This window comes from Lepisma saccharinum, chromosome 1, assembly GCF_977018435.1.
Source record: "Lepisma saccharinum chromosome 1, izLepSacc3.1, whole genome shotgun sequence".
NCBI classification, from domain to species: Eukaryota; Metazoa; Arthropoda; class Insecta; order Zygentoma; family Lepismatidae; genus Lepisma; species Lepisma saccharinum.
The window spans coordinates 175156172-175180911 of NC_139229.1; the positions used below are offsets into that span (position 1 = coordinate 175156172).

At 38.9% G+C, this 24740-nt stretch overlaps 1 protein-coding gene across 1 annotated transcript in view; it reads left to right on the forward strand.

The window, feature by feature from the left end:
* LOC146004341 (galactosylceramide sulfotransferase-like) overlaps positions 1 to 24740 on the forward strand; it is a 66703-nt gene that overhangs the window by 27646 nt on the left and 14317 nt on the right. The gene's annotated exons all lie outside the window — the stretch shown is intronic.

Sequence of the window (24740 nt, forward strand, 5' to 3'; positions counted from 1 at the left end):
TCCTTCTCCGCTTGCATCAATGAATACATATGAGGGGCGGAGGATAGGGGCGGAAGTGATCATTTGCTTCAGTGTTTCGAAACTTTTCTGGTGTTCATCAGTGCATTCAAACTTGACATTCTTTTTGAGAAGCTTGAATAAACATTCTGTGGGTCCTGCAAATCCTTGCACAAATCGTCGAATGAAATTTACAAGTCCTAGAAAACTACGAAGCTTGCGTTTGGTGGTAGGGGTGGGATATTCCAAAATAGCTTTCAGAATATGTTTTGAAATCTTAATTCCCGTTTGAGATACCAAGTTACCGAGGACTTTTACTTCGGTAAAAGCTAGCTTACACTTAGAGGGTGACAATTTAAGGGATGCTTTTCGTAACTTTTCAAACACTCTGTCCAGTATGTTAATCATGTGCGGAAGATTTGAACTGTAAATAATGATGTCATCAGTGTAAACAGAAAGTTCTGAACTGTCTATTCCACTAAGGGCAAGTTCGCTTACGCGGTTCATTACACCGGGGGATGTTTTCAATCCCTGGCATAACCTAGCACATCTAAAACTACCAAGATTGTTAATAGAAAAGGCGGTAATGTCCTTAGAACGCTCTGTTAATGGAACTTGAAAAAATGCACTAGACATGTCCAAAATTGAGTAGTATTTCTTACCAGCCATCTCTGCCATGATGGTTTTTATGTCTGGGGCCTGTAATGAAATCGGAGCTATTACGTCATTAAGTGCCCTCATGTCGGAAATAAAACGGTAAGTCCCATTGGGTTTCTTGATTAATAGGACTGGGTGTCGATAGGGACTCCCTTCACAGCGCTCTATAACACCTTGGTCTAATAATTTCTGAATTTCCTGTTTCATGGGCTCTCTGTAATGAAAGGGTATAGGGTAGGTCTTGGCATACACTGGGGTGTCATCTGTCAGCTTGATGTCATATTCCAAAACATTAGTTTTAGTTAATTTATCCCCTGGCCAGAGAAAAATATCTGCATACGTGTATGCGAGCTTTAGGATTTTTTCTCTTTCTTCTCGGGGAATATCAGGGTTAACTGTGAGGAGAGAGGGGTCAAATTTCTGTTGACTTTCACTGATTTGTTGTTTTACTGTGCTATTTTCATTACAAGAGTATGAAAATGCGACATCTTCGCTTTTATTTTCCCAAACGGAAGTAACGTCACTTAAAATTTCACATGTCGATATTTCACTTTCCAAAGTGATTGTGGTTTCCGTAGGGTTGTGTATGTGAATGACAGGTGATTGAGGGTTTACTGTAGCATTGGGAAGGACTACTGCATGCTGGGTCATAAGGGAAGCAGATGGGGTAAAAAGTACAGGCTTAGGGGTGTTAGGTGTCGTAGTGGTAAGTTTCAAATTGATATAAGTTTTTGATCGTGGACTTAACTGAATTGTGTTTGAAAGGGTAGCTTTCCCGTATACACATTTGCATTTTCAATTTGGTTGAATATGCCATGCGACACCTGGTGAGTTTTGTACTTTGACCTCAAAATACTGTAATTTGGAGTACGTCCTAAATGATGAAGAGTTATTGTGTTGTCTTTTAACGACATTTCGCACCTCTGCGTTCGCAAAAAGTCATTTCCTAAACGGGGATGGACATTTGTTGAATCTACAATTCTAAATGGGTGCGAATATTTATGCTTTCCAATTATGATAGGAAGAACTACAATTTCAGACACACTCAGTTTTGATCCGGACACACCTTGGATTGTGGACTTCACCTTGTAGGTTTTTCTTTCAGAAGGAAGAAGGTGGCAGGGGTAAATTGATATTTGGAAACCCACGTCAATAAGTAAATCTACTTCTTTCCCTTGTATGCTACTGTTGATATAATGTAAGCCATTTCTCTCAATGATAGGAACTTTGTCTAGTCTACTATTATCTTCGATTTCGTTCCTGCAAGTCGAAGATGATTTTAGTTTAAACTATTATCTCCTTGTGGTTTGTAATAGCATTTATCGCTCACGTGATTATAGCGACCACAGAACATACAGGCCGATGTATTTGCATCGTCGCGATTACCCATATTTCGAGTCTGATCTCGACGTTGAAACCTATTATTATTAGTACCCCTGAATTGCCCTCGAGAGTTCGATCTAAAGTTTCCTTTATGATTAGCTCTATAATTACCCCTGTAGGAAGGGGAGTTATTATTCCCCTTGTTGTGAACTCTATTCCCTCTGTCCTGTGCGTTCTGATTAGCCTTTTTCGCAAATTCCAGAACATTTCAGCAGAAATTAAAAAGAGAGGCTGTGTTCATTTGTTCCTGTGAATGTAGGGTTATGTTCGCCATTTGTGACGAAAGCTTATTTACCTCGTCACTAGAAGCAGCACTTTGAGCGTGTTCCATGTTGGCTACAGCTGGTGGCGCCGTGCAGGGAGCAATGTCAGAACTTGGTCTTACGCCAGGTTGTGAGGCTGATAAACTGTGTCCTTGATACATTGTCTGGGAGGAAAAGACGGGAGCGGGATTTGATTGCAGACTTTGGACTTGATGAGCAGGGGATGGGAGAAAGGATGTACTCTGGTTATGTGGTACAAACTGCTGATTCGGGTTCTGTGGATTACTTGGGAGGGGGGGAGTAAACCTGTGTATGAGAACAGCTGTGAAGTGGCGTCTGGGTCAATGGCTGATGCAGCAAGCTTGCTTGTGCTATTGCCTGGTCGATTTCAAACTTCTCCTCCATCATACGGGTATTAATCAATAACTGCTGGCGGTCGAAATTTTGTAGGTGGGCTATTAATTCCTCTGTTTTGGCAAAGTGCTTATTAGTTAAACAACCAATGTACTTGGCTCGCAGTCCCGTGATTATATAAGATAGAGTTTGTTCTTCAGTGGCGTTCGGGAAGTATTGCTGGACTAATGCCTTCTTAGCAATAACATAGGTGTGAATTGGTTCTGTAATCATTTGTTTCCTTGCTATAATGATCTGAACGGGATCCGCTGATAGGTACGAGCCTTTAAATAAAGTACTTAGCTCATTTTTGATGTGTGTATATGTCACGTCTACAAAGTTAGGTCGTTTCTGTATGTCATGAAAATAAGTCAAAGCGGTGTCAGTCAAAAATAAAGGCAACATCTCTTTACGCTTATCTTCCGACTATCCCGCGGCGTGTGCTACATTTTGAAACTTGAGGAAAAAGGGGTCAACGTCCTTGGGGTCCTTCCCGCTAAATGGCGCCGGGTATAACGCAGTTGGGATTGGGGTGGCCATGTTAGTGGTGGGAATTTCTACAGTAACGTTATCAGGGCTATTAGTATTGTTAGAGGTAGTAGGAACGTGAGCTGGAGTGCTTGCTAAGGGCTGGGGTCGGTTTCTGTTGGGTGTTTCTAGTTCCAGTACAAATTGAGGGTAGTTTCTATTAGCAGATCTTAACCGTGTTAGTGGAGGGGAGGGGACTGGGGATAAAGGTCGTGAATTTATTGGGTTCGCCGTAATTGCAGTAGCTAACTCTATGATTTGGTCGAGGGAGGAATCTAGGTGTTCGTGCAATGCTATCTGTGACGTATTCATAGACTAAAGTTCGTCGTGCTGACCAAAGAACAAATGAATGTATGGGTATGCAGTTATTTATGTCATTAATATATCGTCTGTCAAATAAATATAAGCAATTGTTGTCATTTATGTGTGAATGATGCTTAAATACGTCCAGAGTGAATGTTATGCAGAAGAACTAGATTTTGTTGGGGGGGGACTCGGCACAAAAAGAAAAAGAGGGGTTGTATTCCATAAGGTAATATACAAAATTGTCACTGGGTCTGACGCAATCTCTACAATATATATATATATATATATATATATATATATATATATATATATATATATATATTCTGTGCCATTCCAGAAATTCTAGATCCGCCTATGTGTATATATGTCCAACACAAACTAGTACCAAAAATTATAGCTAAATAAATTCCAATGGACGGAATTCCTTAAATTATTCTCCTTATTTTCTTATGTTCATATAAGACTGTGTATTTTGAAAAAAAAAACACGTTGTTTGTTAAAAACACCTCATGCACAATCTACATTTGTGACAAAAAAATTCTAGCAACCCTTCTGGTGTGACTGGCAGAATTGATATCAGTTGCAGATAAACCTTGATGTTTGGGAGAGAAGATGTTTTGAAGGCTTCTGTCCAGTGGCTGTCACAAGGGGCCTGCTGTGTGAAGGTGGGCGGGGGAGATAAAGCAAAGGGGCCCTCAGTCGGTTCATACCATAGTCATAAAGGAACATTTCTTCCACATCCACAATATAACGAGCATACAACGATCCCGTCTATGAAGTTAAAAGCAGCTTGCTAGAAAGCAGAAGGAAACATGACACTTCGCATTGTTTACGATTCCATTGTTTGAGCTTTGGGGAAAGAAGCAGGTGCTAATAATGATATTGTTTTGTTGTCAGAAGGTGCGCGTGCAGCGCGAAATTGTCGAATCAATGAAAATACCGCTCTTGTGCAACAACCATGCGGGACGCACGTTTTTAGAAGCGATATCGGGCGGAACTACTGAGAGCGTGTCCTTGGCGACCAGCCAATGGCAAGAGTGCAACGTTGTACAGTTAGGAAACTGCGGCGAGCAAATTAAATGCCGTGTTCTGTATTTTTTCTTCCGCGGAAGAAGTTTTCATGAAACTCGCAAGTTTAAGATTCATCATAAGATGGATCACAACATTTTGAGCCTGACTGTCCAAATCCCATGAATTTCCGTCGCCTACAGCCGGAGTTGTCGTTTCTTGAAGAAACACGGGAAACAGCACGTCTCAACACACACGCACACAACAACTCATTCATTTTGCTTCAGTCTGTTCTTTTCGTTGCCACCGTCTTGACCCCGCTGAGTTGTTGTGTCTTGGTAAAGCTATGGGTGTCAAATTCGGTTATGCACAGTGACCTTTCATTGTCTTGTGTGTTCACAAACATTGTGAGTCTGGGTCAGTTTTGAGTTCAGCGTTTTTGTAACAAGAGCAGTGTAAGATAATTATACTCGCACGCTACGAAGAACAGTTGTGAGAGGATTCAATACAGCCCTTATTGATTGATTGATTTGATTTATTTTACTTCGCTTTTCTGCCACTTTTGGCTAATCGCGAAGATGAGGATGGGTGATGATATGATGGAATTGACGAAGGGACACTTACAATCACCTATGCCCGGGCCGGAATTCGAACCCGAGAACCCTGGCGTCGTAGCGCGCTGTGCAATACAGCCCTTATGTGCGATAATTGTGCAATAGTGTGTGTTCCGTGAGTGTTATTAAATAATGTCGCGACGAACACCGTGGTGCATTGGTTAGCATATCGCGCTACGAAGCCAGGGATCCCGGGTTCGTGTCCCGGTCTGGACATGGACATGGACAGCTACGTGGCCGCGCAGCGTTTTTGTAAAACGCCTTTACGGCTAAAGCTCGTTGTTCACCGGTCCACGACGCCATCTCGACTGAACAACGATATCAGTGTCAATGGCAAAGGTTTGTTGTCCAGATGGCACCACTCCCGTTATCTGATTCCTTACGTAACTTGCTATTTCCAGGTTGCCAAATCGCCCGTTTCACTGCCGCACCTGTTATATAAAATGTTGAATATTGGGCACAACGAATTCTCTGTGTTCCCCTTCCTCTAGCAGTTGGTTTGGCATCATCGCAAGAGCGCTGGCTGCGTATTGGCTGAACTCATGTTCCTTCTAAAAGCGTACGCCGTATAGTTCTATGCATCATAAGCCTCGAGAATCATGGAAGGTCTATACTGAAATAATTGATTGATTGATTTAGTTGATTTTACTTTGCGTTTTGTGCCTCTTGGCTAATTTGCGAAGATGGGGATGAGTGATGAAATGATGAAATTGATGAATGGACATTCACAAACAACCAAGCCAGAGCGGGATTCGAACCCGGGACCCTTGGCGTCGCAGCGCAATGTGCTAACCACTCGGTATACTGAAATAATGAATTGAAGGAAATCATGCCGAGTTTTCATTTATACCTGTTCAAGTAGGAATGGAAAGGTGCACAAAAAGAATTACAAAAATGTATGTAAAAGAAAACCAAGTATTTCGATCAAGTTATTTCTATAATTGTAATAAACAACGACCAATTCTCCTTTCAACTAATTGGTCGCATCCACAAGCTCACAGAAATATTCCCATGGAATTCGTTATTCGTCTAATATTGAATAGCCATGATGCTTTCTGTCATGTAATAGACGCTTATGAAGTGAATACATTATTAGGACTTTGCCAGATTTCAGAAAACAAACACACATACGTAAAAGATATGAATAAGAGCTTGGTCATTTGGAAATTAATTTGCAAGTTGTATCTTTATGCTTTTGTGAATAGATGTAATGGAATGTGAAGAATTACCAATTTATATTTGCTTAAGGATTAATTTATCACAATATACATTGCAATTATACATTCAACACATGTTGAAACAATGCCTTTTGTTATGGACTTTTGGTGGATTTAAGACTCAACAATACGCTTTCAAGAATAGACCTACAGTTTAAATCCTACCTAAAGTGCGATTCGAGCCACTATGTACCTCCACCGGGAATCGAACCCGGGAACCCTTCATTAGAAGGCGACGACGCTACCACTGCGCCATCGGGGAAACCAAATGGTATGTAACAAAAATCAAATCAAATGCCATCAGTGAGGCAAGTATTGCTCGCAGCACTGTTTTTGAAAATGAAACCATAAAATTCCGGATATGCCCCTATGCATGTAGGTAATATTAGATTTTGTGTTTATCACAGTTATTAAGGTTTATACATCTTGTTTCGACTTATCTGCCGACTAAACATTGTTCATTACCGAAAACTTGCTTTCAGTTTGCTGTGTACAACGTACTCAATAATAATAAAAAAATATATTTATTTTATACTTATACGTTTTCTGGCTTTGTAGACTCAGAAAGTTAAATAATGCAACATTACATTCGTTGTTTTTCCAAAATTTTACAATTTTCTTATAACCACCATGCCGATATTCAGGTTAGTGCTTACAAACTTTAAATGTTAGATATGGCAACCAGACATTTCTGTCTTTTATAAGTTCCCTATTTTGTTATTTTTGCAGTAGTATATGTAACCATTAAATACCTATTTTAACTTCCTGTCTTTAAAATTGGGAGAAAATCTGTATGACAACCCTGTTCGGCTTTATACAAACAGCATTCCGATTTTCGAATTTATACCTTCATAATATTAAACCAAATGTGACAACCCTACATTTTTTGTTTTGCCGGTTTTCAACTTTCTACTATCAGGATTTAAAAAAAGTTCGATATGACAACTCTGTATTTCAAATTAAAACGTTTCCTAATTGGCCGTGTTAAAGGTAACATTAATAAGCAGGATTCCGATTTTCAACTTCATACATTCAAAAATCGAAAAGTTGAAATTAGCAACCTGAATTTCCAATTACTTTAAACTTTCCCCTTTCGCGACATTCAAAGTATCATACATAACCAGCGTAAAAAAAATAAGTTAGATATGGCAATCATGCACCAGCGAGTGTTTTGCATGAACACCTGTCTGCCTGTTATCTTCCTCCGTACACCTTGCTTCGCCTTTCCTCTGGCCTTTGGAAGGTCGAATGGATTCCCGGCAGTAGTTTCGCCAATGTTACTCGAACCAATATTCCGGAATAACTAACTCACTTCTCCTGCTGCGTGGACTGTAACGTCGCGCCGATATGCGGAAGTGCTTAGAAGTCGAATGGTTCAGTCGTGATCGCTGATGGCAGGAAATGAGAGAGTGGTTCTATTCTCTCAACTTATAAAACCACAGGTGGCATACCTGCTATTGAAATATATTGTCCCCAGTAGTAGTATTAGAGTAGTAAAAGTGATAATGAAAATAGTAATAATAATATGCATAGTATTATCGCTCTCTTCACGAAAACAGTCTAGTGAAGATCGGAGCTTCCCCTTGCCGCCTCCACACCCCTTCTACGCTTTACAGTTGACACATTGCGCGTTGTATGTTTGCGGTTGATTGTGCCTTCCCTGGTGTATTGTGTAAGGATTTTACCTTGCTTATTGGCAACACAGTAGGTGAGTGACTGGACTGTATTCGTGGCGTTAGTTTTAGTAATAATCAGTTTTATAACAACAATAACGGGCGATGTTCAAATGCCGTACAAATTCCACAAAGAAAATTACTAATGTACTCGGAACTTTGATCGTTAGTTTTCTGTATACACTCGTATTATCCAAACTCGGAGCGCTCCGGAGCGGTGTGAACCATTTCCTAAAATTTCGCTCCTCGCTCCGGAGCGATGCGAGAAATTTTCCGATTCCTGCCGCTCCGCTCCGGCTTTAGACGGAAGCATTTCCTTTAACATCTTTGCTAGCATAAATGCTACTTAAATGCTTCCAAAAATTTTATAGCAGATATCACTTTACACGAAAGCATTTCATGGAACATTTCGGTTAGCTGTTGAGATTACATTGTATTATACATACAGCACGATAGGCACAACGAGTTACACCATATATGGCAAGTGCACGGTGTTTAGAATTGAAGAAACTAAAATATTCTTCTGTTCATGTACAGTAAACGTTGTAAAGTATATATTTAAGCAGCGCCATGCTTCTCTACCTAAAACCATTTAATACGAAGCGTAATTCCTCTCGGTTGAATAATTATCGTGTTTTAAAAATGTGAAGTCATGCATTGTTTACATCTCACGCGGCCACCATTACAACTGCGCTCGCGACGTAGAGGTCGCATCTGATTGGTTATGCTACGAAAAATGCTACGGAAATAGGACGGATCCTATCCTTGAGAAATGCCATGAAATATGCCATGGCATCTGAAATGCCATAAGATTTCTCACTTTACACGGTAGCATTTTGGTCATGGCACAAATGTTAAGAAAAATGCTAAGAAAAATGCTTTCGTCTAAAGCGGGCCTAAGCAGGGGCGCCGACTTGTCAAAATTATTGGGGGGGGGGCTCTGATCACTGAAATAAATGAATGAATGAGTCACTCCCTCCTTTTTTAAAAAATAAAAATTATGTCTTCGTATAGCAGATTTTAAGCAGCTATTATATTCCTCATGCAAATGAAATGTAACATGAAAAACGTTTAGAAAATGTTTCGAAGTCTCTCTATGTCTTTGTGTCTGCTCATTTGTTTTTTAGATAACAATTAACATTTTTATTGAAAAGTATGTATTTACATTAAGAGACCAACCTAACAGTTTTATGCAGCCTCGGTAGCCGAGCTTGTTGGGTGGTCGACTCAACTCGTCTTGATCCAGAGGTCTCGGGTTCGAGTCCCGGCGAGGGCATGGGTGTGTTTTAATGTCCTCAACAGACACACGTGATGGGTTGCAAATAATCTTAGTGTTGACGTACCCATAAAATATCGAATAGTTATAATATATAACAGTTTTATTTAATTATTTACATAAATGCTAACGCAAATCGCAGGAAAATAGTTTTACTTTTTTGTTCTTGCTACAATATTTTACTTTTTAAATTTAATTTTGCAATAATAAAAAAAAATAGCATGTACACTAGGATATAAAGTGACATACACAACAAAAACATATCAACATGATTTGAAAATAAAGCAAAAGTTGCTCTACGCAGTGGGTTATTTTTTTATGAACTCATTAACGAGCGTTCTCAGGTCCAAATTATCAAGCACTGTTTGATGTATGTGGAGTACAGCTAAGCTGCTTAGTCTCTTCTGTCTCATTGTAGATCTCAAATATGTCTTTAGTCGGCTAATAGCACTGAATGGGCTTTCGGCTGTGGCTGTCGTCACTGGCACAGTGCGGAGGACCATCATGAATTTGGCCCCTGGAGGGTGCTGTCTTCCAAAAGAAACTTCCTTATGTCACGCATGGTAGTTAGAACCACTTTCTTCTGTTTGGCGATATCACCGAGCATGGACATGTGTAAGGAGAGCCTATCGGCATCAAAAATCTTGGCGAAAGAATTCTCGCGTTTGCTGAAAGTTTGTTGTGCAACTGTTCACAGCTGAGATGCATTCTTTCTCTACGGCTGTTACTTTTTGTAGTCCTGTAGCTTCATCTCCTTGTTTAACACATGATTTTGCTGTGTCACACACGTCAGTGTATATTGATTTATAATACTATTTTGGTGTGTAGAACTTGTGATGTTTGGCAGCTTCAGGATTTGCAAGTCTCTTAGGGACGTGACGTTGCCCCAGAACTGCTCAAAACCCATTCGCTTTTCTTGAAAGGTGTCAGTCAAGTACTTTAGTTTTGATTCCACTTCCGTAGCACCAATGCGTGGAGACTGAATCTTACAGTTTACCTCTTCTATTGGACCCATCACATTGCAGTAGAGGGAGAGAAAGAAAAATGTCTTGAAGTAAAGCATTGTCTCCAGGTATCCAGCACATTTTGATGCTGCGTCAGTAGAATCTTCTTCAGAAAATTTCTCAAGAAAATTGAGAAGTTTTTTTTTCATAGTTCCTTAAGATCTGTTGCATACTGGAGACTCTCAACGTCCACCGACGAGGGCAAAGTGGTCGCAGTCCAGTATGGCCAGCCTTCTCATTCACATCAATAATATTCCTAAATATAGTAAATAATAATTATATACTTAGTATATAGTAATACGTCATGTGTTTTGCTGTCTCCGGTCATAGCACCCCCAAAGTTGATGGTTTAGCGGTCTCAGCCCGCCAAAGTTGATGGTCTAGAACATTTCAAATGTGTATTTAAAGTTAAGTTCATGTGGCACAATTCAGAGTAAACTTTACAAGAAAAGAAAAGTAATACATTAGATCCTCTTAAGTAAAATTATTTGGAGGGCTTTGCTCCCACATCATTAACATTGGGGGGGCTCGAGCCCCCCTAAGCCCCATGGAGTCGGCGCCTATGGGCCTAAGACATCGCTCCATTCCGGAGCGGGGCGAACCATTTCTTAGAATCTCGCTCCTCGCTCCGGAGCGCGGGCAGCAGCCAGAGCGTTGATCCGCTCGCTCCGAAACCCTGCTTTGTACTCAAGAGGTCCCGGGTTTGATACCCGGTGGAGGCACATTGAACAGTGTTTCCGATTCCACTTTAAACTGTAGGTCCAATCCCGATTAGCCTACCTGTACATCAAGTGGACTTAAAACAACAATTCAATTCAATAAATTTTACATGAAAGGTAAGCTATACGTATGGACATTGAATTTTCGCGATGCGCGAAATCGCGAAATGTGAAAAAAATATTCAATTTTGAACATTCTGCGCGTAACTACACCCCCCATGATGAAATATGCATGAGTTTTATTCGCGAAGTAATGCGAAATGTGTGCTTTTTAACGAAATGAACGGTTTTTCGCGAAATAACCGTGAAATATCATCAAATTCAGTCGAAAACACGCAAAAACCGGCAATCGAGGTTTTGCGCTCAAACTGTCGATTTGTAACGAAACGTTTGCCTAAAGTTTCCTACCACTTGCAGCTGAAGAACGTTTTATCTTTGATCACATCAGGAAGACGCTGCAAATTGGGATTTACCATGCACATAATCTCAGTTCGAAAACTTATCTCCCTGTCATTCCTTTCTTCCCCCGAATGTCGACTCAACTTCCAGTTTCATTGAACTTGCTAGCTGTAGCAGCGATAAGAAGAGTCTGTTCCCGCACATCAAGGGAAACAATGGTGTCATTTGTGTTCAGTCATGAATGAATTTTGTTTATCATCATGTGATTTTCAACATGTGTCTGTGTATGTACAGTAGTGATTATTTTATTTGCTGGACAGCAAGGATATCTTTTAAATACATACAATGAATAAATAACTTGAGATATGCAATTTAGAAATTAAGTGAATTTGTGTTAATGAATGTTTTCTTTTTGGTTTGACAGCTAAGTACTTGTATATGTGTACAGTATATAAAAATGAAGTAGTTTATCAATTTATAGCTCTTTTGTATGTTGTTTCCTCTCATAATGAAAAAGTGTGTGCCAATTATTATTTTTTCTCTTTTCACCGCTGGTATATACCGCTGATCTAACATTTTATTTACCGCTCTCCTCAGTTTTTATTTACCATAAATTTGTCTCCCTAGATACGGTATGAATTTCTCTTTATTGTATTTAGCGGTGGATTAAAGAGGTTCTGTCAAGCAAGAGCACCCGTAGGATCTTTTCTCAAAGGAGCAGAATAAGATTTCATATGTTGCCCTAAACAAGATTATGTTATCAGTTGCATAGACTGCGTGCTCATTTCCTTGGTTTTTAATCTAAGGCTGTGGAGCAGAATTAAATCCTGGTGAAGGCTGAAGAACACTTGTGATCAAATCAGTTAAACATCTAATTGCGATCAAACAAGGTAAGTGTGTCATTTCTTCAGTAACCAATTATGGAAGGTTAGCGAAATCAAATCCAATCTTTAGCATTGTTATCAGAGCCGTCTCTAGGGGAATGTGCCGTAAATTATGTTATATGTCAATTTATAAAGAAATTTATCTCTCTGGTCGTAACGATTCTGTAAAAGCCACACCTTTTGCTTAAAAATAGTTATTGTGTACAGGGTGTTTCAGTAAAAAAGTAACTGGACATGGTGTGTTTTGGATACTTTCAGTTACCTTTTTATTGAAACACCCAGTACGATGTGTTCGTGATAGTGTAATGTAATTACAATGTATCGAGGAATAAGAAATATATGCAGGGGTGTTTCAAGAAATAGACACATTCAAAATCTGGAAATATATGTCGGGCGTTTTAAGGCCGTACTAAAGGCAATTTTGTGGTAATTTTTCGATAACAGATGGCAGCACCGTTTGCCATGGCAACCGAGGGCCATGTTGCCAGATCTCCGCGTAAATATAACCAAGGTACATACATACAGGTAGGTCGATTAGGGTACTCGATGTGAGATGACGCCATATTGGTTAGAGGTGAGTTAGTGAATTAAAAAAAGTAGTAAATCAGGGAAATTGATAATCATGATATTTTAGTTATATGTTCTTCTTACAGAAATAAGCAATATATCATCAGTGGAGGGTAGTAATAGTCGAAATATTAATATAAAATCCGTTGTTACATATTAAGTATTTGTTTTAATATTTAGAACGCAGAGAAGAAAATGCAATAATGAGTGCAGTTAAATATTAATATAAAATTCGTTGTTCTATGTTCAGTATTTATTTTAATATTCAGAACGCAGAGAAGAAAATACAATAATAAGTGTAGTTAATTCAAACACGAATCTGACCAAGTGACGACAGTAATTGAAATAATTGAAAAAAATTGTAAATAAGTTTGAAGCAAATGCTGCGTTGACTCAGGCATGTATCCAAGGGGGACTCAGGGGGCTAGAGCCCCCGAAAGTTTTCAGTTTACACCAGGCGCGGCTCGTGCATTATTTACCCGGGGGTTCACTGAAGTCATGTGACATATATTCAGTTTCCTCAAAATAAACTTCCTTCGCCTAACAAAAGGATGGGGGCGGGCTTAAAAGATTTGTCCAGAATTTTTTTTATATGGGAGTATAAGGTTTTGTATTAGGGGTGTGCGAATAAATTTAGGGCTGAAACTACAATAAATTGTGCCTTTATGAAAAAAGTTGAGTTTTGTTGGAATGGACGTCCTCAAGTAGGGGCAAGTAATATATTTTTTCCTCAGGAGGAGCAAAAAACACTCCTTCAGTCTGAAGTTACTGCAACGCTTTTATAATAATTACCAAAAATTACTGTGACTGAAATTAAATTATATGCGTGTAATATATAATTTTTGGTTTACATTCAATTTCCATGGTGAGCGGCCCCCTATTCCCCTTCCGGACGTCCATGCTGACTAATCAGAACTGGTCCTACATTTGTTAAAGGGAAATGGCAACTAATGGCATGCGCATACTAGAAATCGAACCTGAGACCCTTTCATTGATACAAGATAGCTTTGTTCGAATTTGGGGCTGGTCGACCAGCACGCGCTTTTTTTCAGTGGACAAGGAAGTTCGTTTACGTTAATTACGTGCATTTCTATCGGTCATTTCTTACCTGCGCGGACAGCAACGCCTACACTGCATCATGTGACATAACCTAGGTAAAGTCCATCCCTCGCTTCACTCGCAGCATCACTTAATACTTTCCAACAAGTATCCAAGCACTTCAAAAACTAACAAACTTGAGACGATTGACACCGAGCGACAGCGAGTCACGTCTTCGCGCCATTCTTTCTCTCTCGCGAACCCGAAGTGTTTCCACCTTTAAGGAAAAACCTCTGAATGCATGCACGAGCTATTTTGGTAATGTATCTCCTTTATTTTAATTCATCGCATCTAATTCCAGCTTTTATTTGTTTCCACTCATCCATCTCTGCCACAATTTTGCATTTATTCCAAGAAGTTCAGTACAAAAATGATACAAAGAGAATATTGAATATGTAATGTGTGCGCTTCAAACTTGAACCGCACATAGCAACACTGGAAGGGAGGAAGCAGCGAGATCGGAGCCTTGTCCCGCGCCTTCTGCGAGAGAACGAACTGCGCATGACCGTTGGGTTGAACATAGGTTCTGCAAATCTCACCTCCCATGTATTTTGTCCTATACCCTCCTCGAGCTTCTGCTCCCGCACGAAGCTTTCACAATGGCAAGAGCTGTCCTGTGGGGGTTCAACTGAGGGTCTGTATCAGGGCGACCGAATCGCGGTTTCTTCTTCTCAGCAAAAGAGTTCACCGTATTACGGGCACAAATACATGACTTATTGTGTAGAATTTTTAGCGAAATAATGTGAAAATGTAAAGACATTGTTTATTGTTCATTCTCGAGGTGATTATCGTATATTACTGGGGGGTTCACTGATCCTGTGCGCTATAGGGCCAACCGCGCCTGGTTTACACTAGATAGAATGAGGCTTTTTGGTTTCTTGTGTGTGTGAAATAAAATAATGTGACGAAAATTTAAGGAGAGAAATAATTATCGAGGCAAGGTAAATTTTTCTACAATCCTGTAATTGATAATAGCACGTGTCCAATGTGGGGATAAGGGGAGTCGATCCCACAGGAAATGTTTCAGTTTACACTAGATAAATTAGGTTTTTGGCTTCTTGAATAATGTGACGATAATTTAAGGAGAGTAATAATTATCTAGGCAAGACAGAAAATGTTATATAACCCTGTTATTGATAATAGCATGTATCCAAGATGGGGATCAGGGGGTCTTTCAGTTTACACTACATAAAATTAGGTTTTTGGTTTCTTGAAAGATGCTACGATAATTTAAGGAGAGAAATAATTATCGGGGCAAGGTAGAGAATGTTCCATAACCATATTATTGATCATAGCACGTATCCAAGTTGGAGATCAGGGGGCCGAGCCCCCGCAGGAAATCTTATCAGTTTACACTGGATAAATTAGTTTTTTGGCTTCTTTATAATGTGACGATAATTTAAGGAGAGTAATTATCGACGCAAGACGGAGAATGTTCTATAACCCTTTTATTGACAATATTGCACGTAAACTTTTCTTGCGTTTTCATTGTTGTTGTCGCAGCGAGCGCGATCATTGTGTAAAGATTTGTCATCATTTGGAAGCTGCACAACAAAGCGTGCCACGATTAGGACGATTCTTGGCATTATTTATTCTTTGGAAAGCGGGAAAGGAAACGTTCTTAAATAAGAGGTGGAGTCGAACCACTGGTAATATTAACGAAACGTTTTACCTGCGGAACATTCTAGAATATAATGAAGACATAAATACCCGGCTTCAATTTCCCGGTTGATGAATACAACAGAATCTGTTAGTAATTCGAAAATGAAGAGGACTAGTGAGACAATTTCCCGTAAACTACCGAAGTCTACTTCTAGTTCGTGTCCAAAGTTGAAAATATTGACGTCTGTGGAACTCTAGGAGCCTCAGTGTAGTGCTAGTTCGGGGCATGAGCCGAAGAGATCGAAGGTCTCTAAAGTGAACAAACATTTCACGAGTACCGGATATTGGGGCGGTTTATTAAGACATAAATAAGTTGCACAGATCAACTGTAATTTTATTTGTGCCCGGGCCAAATTTCGTGTATGCAGTCCAAGACTGTCATGGGATAAAAAGGACTTTTATTTAAGCCAACTGGGTTTGACACACACTCAAGCACTTAACTACTACAAAGGGACAGCCGAAAATTTTATTAATGTCAAGAAGAGAAAGCAGGAAGATGTTGCATATGTAGATATTTTAGCGGGATTTTCAGGCTCTGCCAGGACCCGAACCAGGGTCTCTGGTATATCGTGCCGTTGCTATACTGGCATACCCAGGATTTTCGAAGGGATGGAGGGGGGGGGGTGACATACTTTTTCTCGGTAGTCAGTCTTCATTTTGCCATATTTCTCTGCCTTTGACGTTCCTTCTTTTTTTTTTTTTAGAAATACTGGGCCAATGGAGGGTTATGACACCCATCACGCCGCTGGAGATAAATGAGTGAGCATTTTATCATATTGGAAGTCGAAACATTAGATGTGTTGGGAACGGAAGGGTTTTCACTGTGCATTAATTGTTTCTCGATCCAGCTGTGTTCGAGAATACTTCCTTTGTTTCGTGCCGATATATGACAAGACTTCGGAAGCTGTGACGGACAATTTTGAACACTTGCGAGTGCTTAGGCCTGAATATGAACAATTTGGTGGGTTTCAGCTTTTATAAGAGCTGCATACATGGGAAGACAAGACACATTAGTGGTGTTCAGGCTCGAATCAGGGAGAAATATTCGAGAACTGTGTGCATCCAGTTCCCAACCCACAGTTTGAATCTCGCATCGTCGAGTGGATTGTCCATCCATTGTGTAACAGCTTAGTGAAGACACTCAAAGACACCAAAGATGTTTTGATGCCTGATGAGAAGAAACAGACAAACACGTGATAAAAATGGCAGCCTTAAACGGTGGCTACTATTTAGGGGACAGTTGCTCCCCATTTTTTTGCCTCCGCACTATGGCCTCTTAATGCTAGGCCTTGTCTACCAAGAGAAAGTAAACTTTCCTTGCCCCCCCTCCCTCCCCGCTTTGGCACCAAAAGGGCACCACTGAGGTTCTGTCTATACCCCTTAAAAATATATTGTCCCCCCTCCGCCCGAAAGGAATTTCTGGATACGTGCCTGCGTTGACTATACACTTCATTTTGTATGACAGTACTTTCTACTTTTGATTGGAGACTTTATACTCTGTCCCAACTATCTCTGCTGCAGCAAGGCTGCACAAAGCGACAGAGAAGGGGATCGAGTGGGAAGAGCGAAGCAGTACACGATGCTGCGAAAGCTGGTAACTACAGCAGTTTTCCGCCGTTCCGCGCAATCCCGTTCCCTCTCACGTGTTCATTGGTAGAGCCGTCTCGCGTCACTACTTGCGCAGAGACTTGCTTTCGTTCGCTTGCTCCAGCGAAGTTCTTTTCTTGTGTATGGAGCGATTGTTCAAAATATTCTTTGGTAGAACGTATTCAACGCACCGTGCTTTCATTGTTGAAATACCATTCGCAAGATATTATTTTCTGCACCCTGTATTAGTAAAATGAAACTAAAGATAAAACACATTTTCAATTTTTTCAATTATAAACATTGTTGAAAAATGCTTAAAAGTATTAATGTTAATTTTTCCACAAGGCCGTAAATTTCAGTTTCCTAATGTATTTTTCTTGTAGAATTACAATTGATACAAAGAAGTGTTCCATTTTCTCAGCATGACGATAAGACCAAATAATCTTTGCTTATTGTCAATTGTGAATATTCGTCTGAAGAAGATCCTGTTAGAGGGTGGAAACGTTACATTTTTATTTATATTTTTTTTATACTATAAAAGCTTTCCTTCGTCAACATTTTAATGACATGAAAACAAGACTTAACAGTGTTATAATGGAAATTAAATCTCAAATTACTATATTTTAAGAAAATTATTTATTTGATAAACTTAAATTGATGTTTTAAGTCATGTTTACGCACAGAAAGGCTAATCAGGACTGGACCTACCGTTTAAAGTGGCATCCGAACCACTGTGCAATGCGCCTCCACCATGTATCGAACCTCTTGAGTAGCTACAAGGCGACGACTTTACCACTACGCCATTGGGGAGGCCTTTATTTGAAAAAAGGGAATAGAGGTAAACGAGCAGCAGAGTGATTGTTTGTTCGTTTCAAAATACTTAAGTACAATGTTACACATGTTGCCTCCGCACAATGTCGAAAGTCCTGTTTCACAGTTCTTTACGAATTATACTGGTTTGTTCTGCAGCTGTCTTTGGAAGTAACAGTAACATTTTCGAGTAACATTAACTGTAAACTACTTACTTTATGAAATTAGTACCTGAAATTCAGTTATATTTCCACCTAACTAGTAACTAACTTCGAAGTTAGTTGTACACTCCTGTTCACATAAAGTGTCACTCTTTATAGGGTCGAACAGTTGAAGTATGTACCAATTGATGTGAACAGAAGTGTACAATTACTATTTTATTTTTTTTGCATAGAAAGGAATTTTCTTCTGTTCCATTTTTACAATTTGTTGAATCATATCCTCGCCTGAAAGAAAGGATGAATTAGTGATTATTGAAATCGTGAGACCATGAGAACAATCTTATTTATTGCCAAGAACCAGAATGTATCTATCCCAAGTGTATTTTAATTAGAATAATTTCGACATAAGGCTATATAATCTCCAGCAATCCTCATTGGTATACCACAGTTCAACAGTAATTCTGAATAATATATTGTTTGCTCAACAAAAATACAATAAAATATTATTTTTTCATCTTTAAGTAAAATAAGTGGATTTTATTACCTCTGTATTTACATCTAAAATATATTAACTTAGTTATAATTATGTGGTTGATTGATTTAGTTTATTTTACTACGCTTTTCTGCCATTTTTGTCTAATCGCAAAGATGAGAACGAATGATAAATGATGAAACTTATGAAGGATCACATACAAAGCATACCCATGCCGGGATTCTAACCAGAGACTCCTAGCGTCGTAACGCGCTGTTCTAACCACTCCAACACGGACACCAGCAGTTATAATTGAAGACTAAAATTGGTAAACGCTGTAAGTGCCACAATAATTCAAACACCGTTTTCCACGTTAAACTGTGAAATGTGCCATGCTTTATAATGTGGTAAATGTAAAATGTGGCTGGTAGCCCTCTAAGTAGTTCAAAGGGCGTGTAAAGAGGTCACTAGTGTGCACGTTCTTACGGGCTGATGTGCTGAACGATGTGATTTCCCCAACACTTTCGCTTTTGGCACTTACAACGTTTACCACTTTTAGTCCTCAATTATATATGAACTTAATGCTAAGTTGTTGGTGGCCATCTGTAATGAAATGAATAGTGCACTTGCATTTCATGTTCTGAACCATGTCTTACAAGATATAACTAATCTAGAATAAAGTAATTGTAATAGTAACTAAATTAGATACGTTTTAAAGCTACAGTAATTATAACTGAATTAATTTCTCAAGTGATTAACTTTGAAATACTTTTGAAAAGTAACTTTCCACACACTCTTTCCACACACTGTCGATATCTTAGATAAGATACTCAGATAAGAATTGTGAGAGAAGTGTTCTAAGATATAATATGGTAATAATTACCCTTAGAATAAAATGCAAATCATTCAAAAATCATTGCATGAAGGGACTACCAAAACTATATATTCGGGATATACGTATAAATTCACATTAACATTTTTCAGTGTAACTTCATTCTCCTTCTTGCCCATCCTGCAACAATATGTGGTTCTCTCATAGATGCGTATGCTTCTTGCTGTCTTGAAATCATCATTCCATTCAGAAAGCAATGAATATCCTAAGATTGTGGGCAAATACCCTTCAAAATTGGAACTAGCAAAAATTTCAAGAAATGTGTGCTATAACTTGACAGACAAGACAAACAAGTTATACCATTCCCATTATTTTCAGTTTCTCAAATATACCGTTCCCAATTGCTGACTACTTGCAACCAGATATTAAGAAGTCTTGCAACATCATTTCTTGAGTATATTTTGGACTCTTGATATCTTGTAAACCATCACCATCCAACCATGTATGTGCAAATTGTGTACAGTTCAAACAATCCACACAGATGATTTTGATTCTATAGAAGCATATCCACAAACTTCCACGGTATTGGGTTGCCATTGTTAGTCAAATCTGTTGACATTTTTACAAATTTCAAGGTATTCTTAGAAGTCACATCAAATAGATTCTCAAATGTTCATCTGCAAAAGGAGCAAATAAAAATATTGTTAATATGGTGTATGAGACTATGAACTTAACAAAGATGAAAATAATAATTTTCATTACATTGTTACAACTACAGACAAGTTGAGTTCATAATAAAATGAAATCAACTTAGAGATGTTGTGTAAGTGGATGTGAATATAATTGATCTATACTGCACCATAATGGTTAACGAAGTGGTCCTTTTATAACAGAATTATAAAAGGTTTGATTCACGGTACCATAGGCGTGCGCAGACCCTCTGATTAGGAGGGGGGGTAAAAGCCTTGAAAGTTTAGTCGGGAAAGAAAAACTTCACTTTATCTCACTGTTTTAGTTCTATTGCATTGATGGGAATATGTGTGTGTGTTTATATGAAATATTATTTATATACATTACACAATCAATTCATCCGCCCCATAACAAACCAATAACAAAAATGTTATAAATTGTCTCTGAAATATGCGCGCTCCTTTTCCTCCAAACCGAGCTGTTACAGGAGCTACTGTCTGAAGTACTTAATTGTTCTTACACTGTGTCTGGTAATTTACAATGCACTACAGAAAATAAATTGCGAGCGAAGAGAGCAAGAAGATTTCACGATCCAAATTTTTGCAAAGTGAAAACTGTATTGATTTAATATGGAGAAAAAAAAATCACGGGACGCCATGGCGTTCTCTTTTACATTTTTTCTCATTCAGATTGTTAAGCGTCCAGGGACAACTCCCGCCGTCACCTAGCTATGACTATGAACTTGACAAGACTGTAAGAAAAGCAGATATTGCGAGTGAACCGAGCAAGAAAATTTTACGAAATACATTTTTGTTTGTATATAAAATTTGAAGTCGAGGGGCAATTGCCCCTCTGTGCCACCCTACAAGTGCTCCTGGCCGTCTGGAAAAAATGATGATAGAAAGACGTGAAAACTAATTGCATTTTGAGTATCCTATTGTCCTGCTACTCTTAATTTCTGCTAGTTTTACTTTCTCTTAATTCAATGATTGCCCTCCTAGAATTGATTTTTGTCCAAGGTTGTGATAAGGCAATGCCACTCTGCCCCCTTGTGGTTGCGCCACTGCAACCAATATCGTTTAATAAGTCATAAGATTCCTCTACACTAAATTTCTAGTTGAAAGTATAATAATGTAGGGGCATGGAACGTCTAGAAGGGGGCAAGGATTACCACACCTCCCTCTTCGAAAACGAATATCTACCTAAAAGTATATATTTCACACGTATAATTTGATTTCAGTCATAGTAATTTACATTAATTATTACGTATGTAATGGAGGGACGCAAGTATGCGATAATTTCAAATTCAAGTGGTGTTTTTGAGGGGGCAGCACTATTATCGGGGTAATATGCCCCACGGAAAAATATCTAGCTTGTCCCTATGTGGAAAAAATCTGCGAACGTCCGTGAGCCCCCCCCCCCCCCTTGCCTCCCCGTGTGCACGCCTATGAATAGGACTTTGACTTCAGTAGGTTATTGAATCATAATCTGGACAAATTATGATTTCTCTGAAAATCACTCAATCTTACCCACAAATAAATAATTAGCCTTGCACTTGTAAAATATGTGAACTTCTAATATTTACTAATCTATACTAATTTGTAAATTCTCAGTAAACACGAAAACTATTGTTTGGTAGACTGTTAGGACTTTACTCTTTTAGCTGTTAGGGTGTACTTTTACACTTTAAATACATAAAGCTTGAACTTATTGGAAATGTTGGGCTACCATTACAAGGCGTTCAAAATTATGAAAGAACGAGAAAACCAAATGTTTTTTACAGCTTACAAAACCGGTTTTCTGATCTGATTCTGTGAAAGAAGATAACAGAACGTTGTCCAGAACTTGCACAAAATTCCGGGATCTCACAATAAATCTATTCCAATCCAACCTAACAGCTTAACCTACTTATTGCATTTAACGTTTGCGAGCTTTATGAACTGTGTTCATGTTTCAAAAACATAAAAGAGAAAAATTTGTTCAAAACAAGTCAGAAACAACTCGTTCCAACCTTGTACAAGGACAATGTGAAACTATAATGAACGACTGATTTGTAATACAAATTCCAATGTACTTACATTTGAATAGCACCAGTGAAATACGAAAATAATCTCCCAAGAACGATAGTAGAGCATTTTGTGCAATATCGATATAATGCCAGAATATAATCTATATCAAGGTATTTCATGCTCTAGTAATAATCACAAAACTGTAATATCTGCATTATGCCTAATTTAATATAACATTCTCTTCTGATTTTACAATTGCAAAGAATTATGAACTTCGTTTGTAAGGAAAAATGCGTGCTGCGTTGTAAAGGTTGAGACGTTGAAGCGATATTCTCACAGAAATTATATCGGAAGGTATTTCCTCAACATATAAATAAATGATACATTCTGCATCACTCTTGCATATTGCTAACGTTTTACTTTTGATGGATTAAGCAACAAGCATTTAAATATAAGACTTACCTTTCAGTTTTTTCCGATGTTTCCTTCTTCCAACATGTACTGGATTCGTTATTATCTGGTAACTTGGTGTAACTTTCACGATTTCGACGCACTTGTATTGATCATATCGTTAGAAAACCCGGCGTAAAATATCGGCAACAGTGTTGGATAAAATCTGCACCACGGAGTATATTGCGACGAAACGCCACTTCAAAAGTTTTAATGATAGGCACTACTCTCTGAAGGTACGAAATGTTTTCATTTTTTCACATAGTATTTCAGATGCTTGCGGGAAGAACATGTGATCTTTGTTTCACCACGAAATCGTCCATACTAGTCATAAAAGAAAGAAAATGCACCGGTATTAACAAAACCACCAGTTCAGCGCCATCTGTACGGAGCAGTTTGAACATGACGGAGACCTTATATTTTCTGTTATTTACTTAAATCCCTTCAATCGTAACAGAATTATAAGATTCACATGTTCTAGTGAATAAAACAATCTTTTTCATCGGAAAATTTCTTCCTTACCGAATCTATATTAGTTGTACGGTTAGGGGAAAGTGGGGGAATCGTGCGCGGCGGGGAATCGTGCGCACCACGTTTCCGAAGGTACGAGCCAGAGAATGAGCTTTCGATTCATGCTATAACCTAGCGGGCGTCTCAGGAAATACTACTACATTGGGCTTTTCGCGCCAGTTGTATTGTGTTGTGTGTAGCGAGTGGATGTTTGTTTTTGTGTCCATTGTTGTTATTTTGCTGTTGACGAAAATAAGGAGGTATGTCTTAAATTTTTACTCTAGTGTTTTGAACTATGCTTGTCTCGATAGTGCATGATCATGTCTATACACGTGTCTACTTGTTACGAGATTAACGTTTTTATATTTTTTTCTAGAAAGTAAAATTTTTGTAAGGTTGGTGTGGGGCAATGGTGCGCTTCGGAGAAAGGGTGCGCACGATTCCCCCGTATATGTAATTGAATGCGCACAATTTCCCCAAACGACATTAAAGGTAAAACAAGTAGTAATACCCAGGTTTTTATTTTGTTCACAGATGCCACGAAATTACAACAGAAAAACTGAGAAGAACTCCTGCTTTCAGGGTAATCTGAAAAACGCTCTGGACGCTATCAAAAATGAAGGAAGAAAAATAAGGGAAGTTGGCAGATGGTTCAACATACCTGAGTCTACTTTACGGAAAAAGCTTGTAGAAAATCGTGATCTGCCTACTCCAACCCGGCTTGGAAGAAAATCAACGTTTTCTGTTGAAGTGGAAAGTGAATTGAAGGACTATGTTCTGACAGTGGCAAAGTTATTCTACGGGTTAACTACGAAAGAATTAAGACGCATAGCATTTAGATATGCAGAAGATCACGAAATTGTACATTCTTTCAATATGGAACAGGCTCTAGCAGGTAAAGACTGGCTGTACGGATTTTTAAAACGAAATCCCGATGTAACTCTACGACAACCCGAAGGAACAAGCTTAAATAGAATTACTGCATTCAATGAAGAAGAAACGAAGCTATTTTTCTCAAATCTTCAGAAAGTTATGGATGAATATAAATTTGAGCCAAGGCAAATCTACAACATGGATGAGACAGGAATAACGGTCGTCCCAAAGAAGTGCCCGAAGATTTACGCTGCGAAAGGTATGAAGAGGATTGGTGCTGCTACTTCAGCAGAAAAAGGGCGCACAATAACTGGTGTTTTTGCTGTCAAAGCTGCTGGATCTTATATTCCTCCAATGCTGATTTATCCGCGGAAACGTATGACACCTCAATTACAAAGAAATGGTCCTATCGGGTGTTCTTACAAGTGTTCGAAAAATGGTTGGACAAACGCAGAATTGTTCACTGAGTGGCTAGTTCACTTCCAGAAATCTGCAAAACCCACAGCAAGTGACCCAGTGCTGCTTATTTTAGATAACCATGCAAGCCATATTTCAATTGAGAGTTATGAATTCTGCAGGAATAACCACATTCATATGGTATCTCTGCCACCGCACACATCACACCGGTTGCAGCCGCTCGACGTAACATTTTTCAGTCCATTGAAAAATGCATTGTACAGGGAATATGATCTTTATTT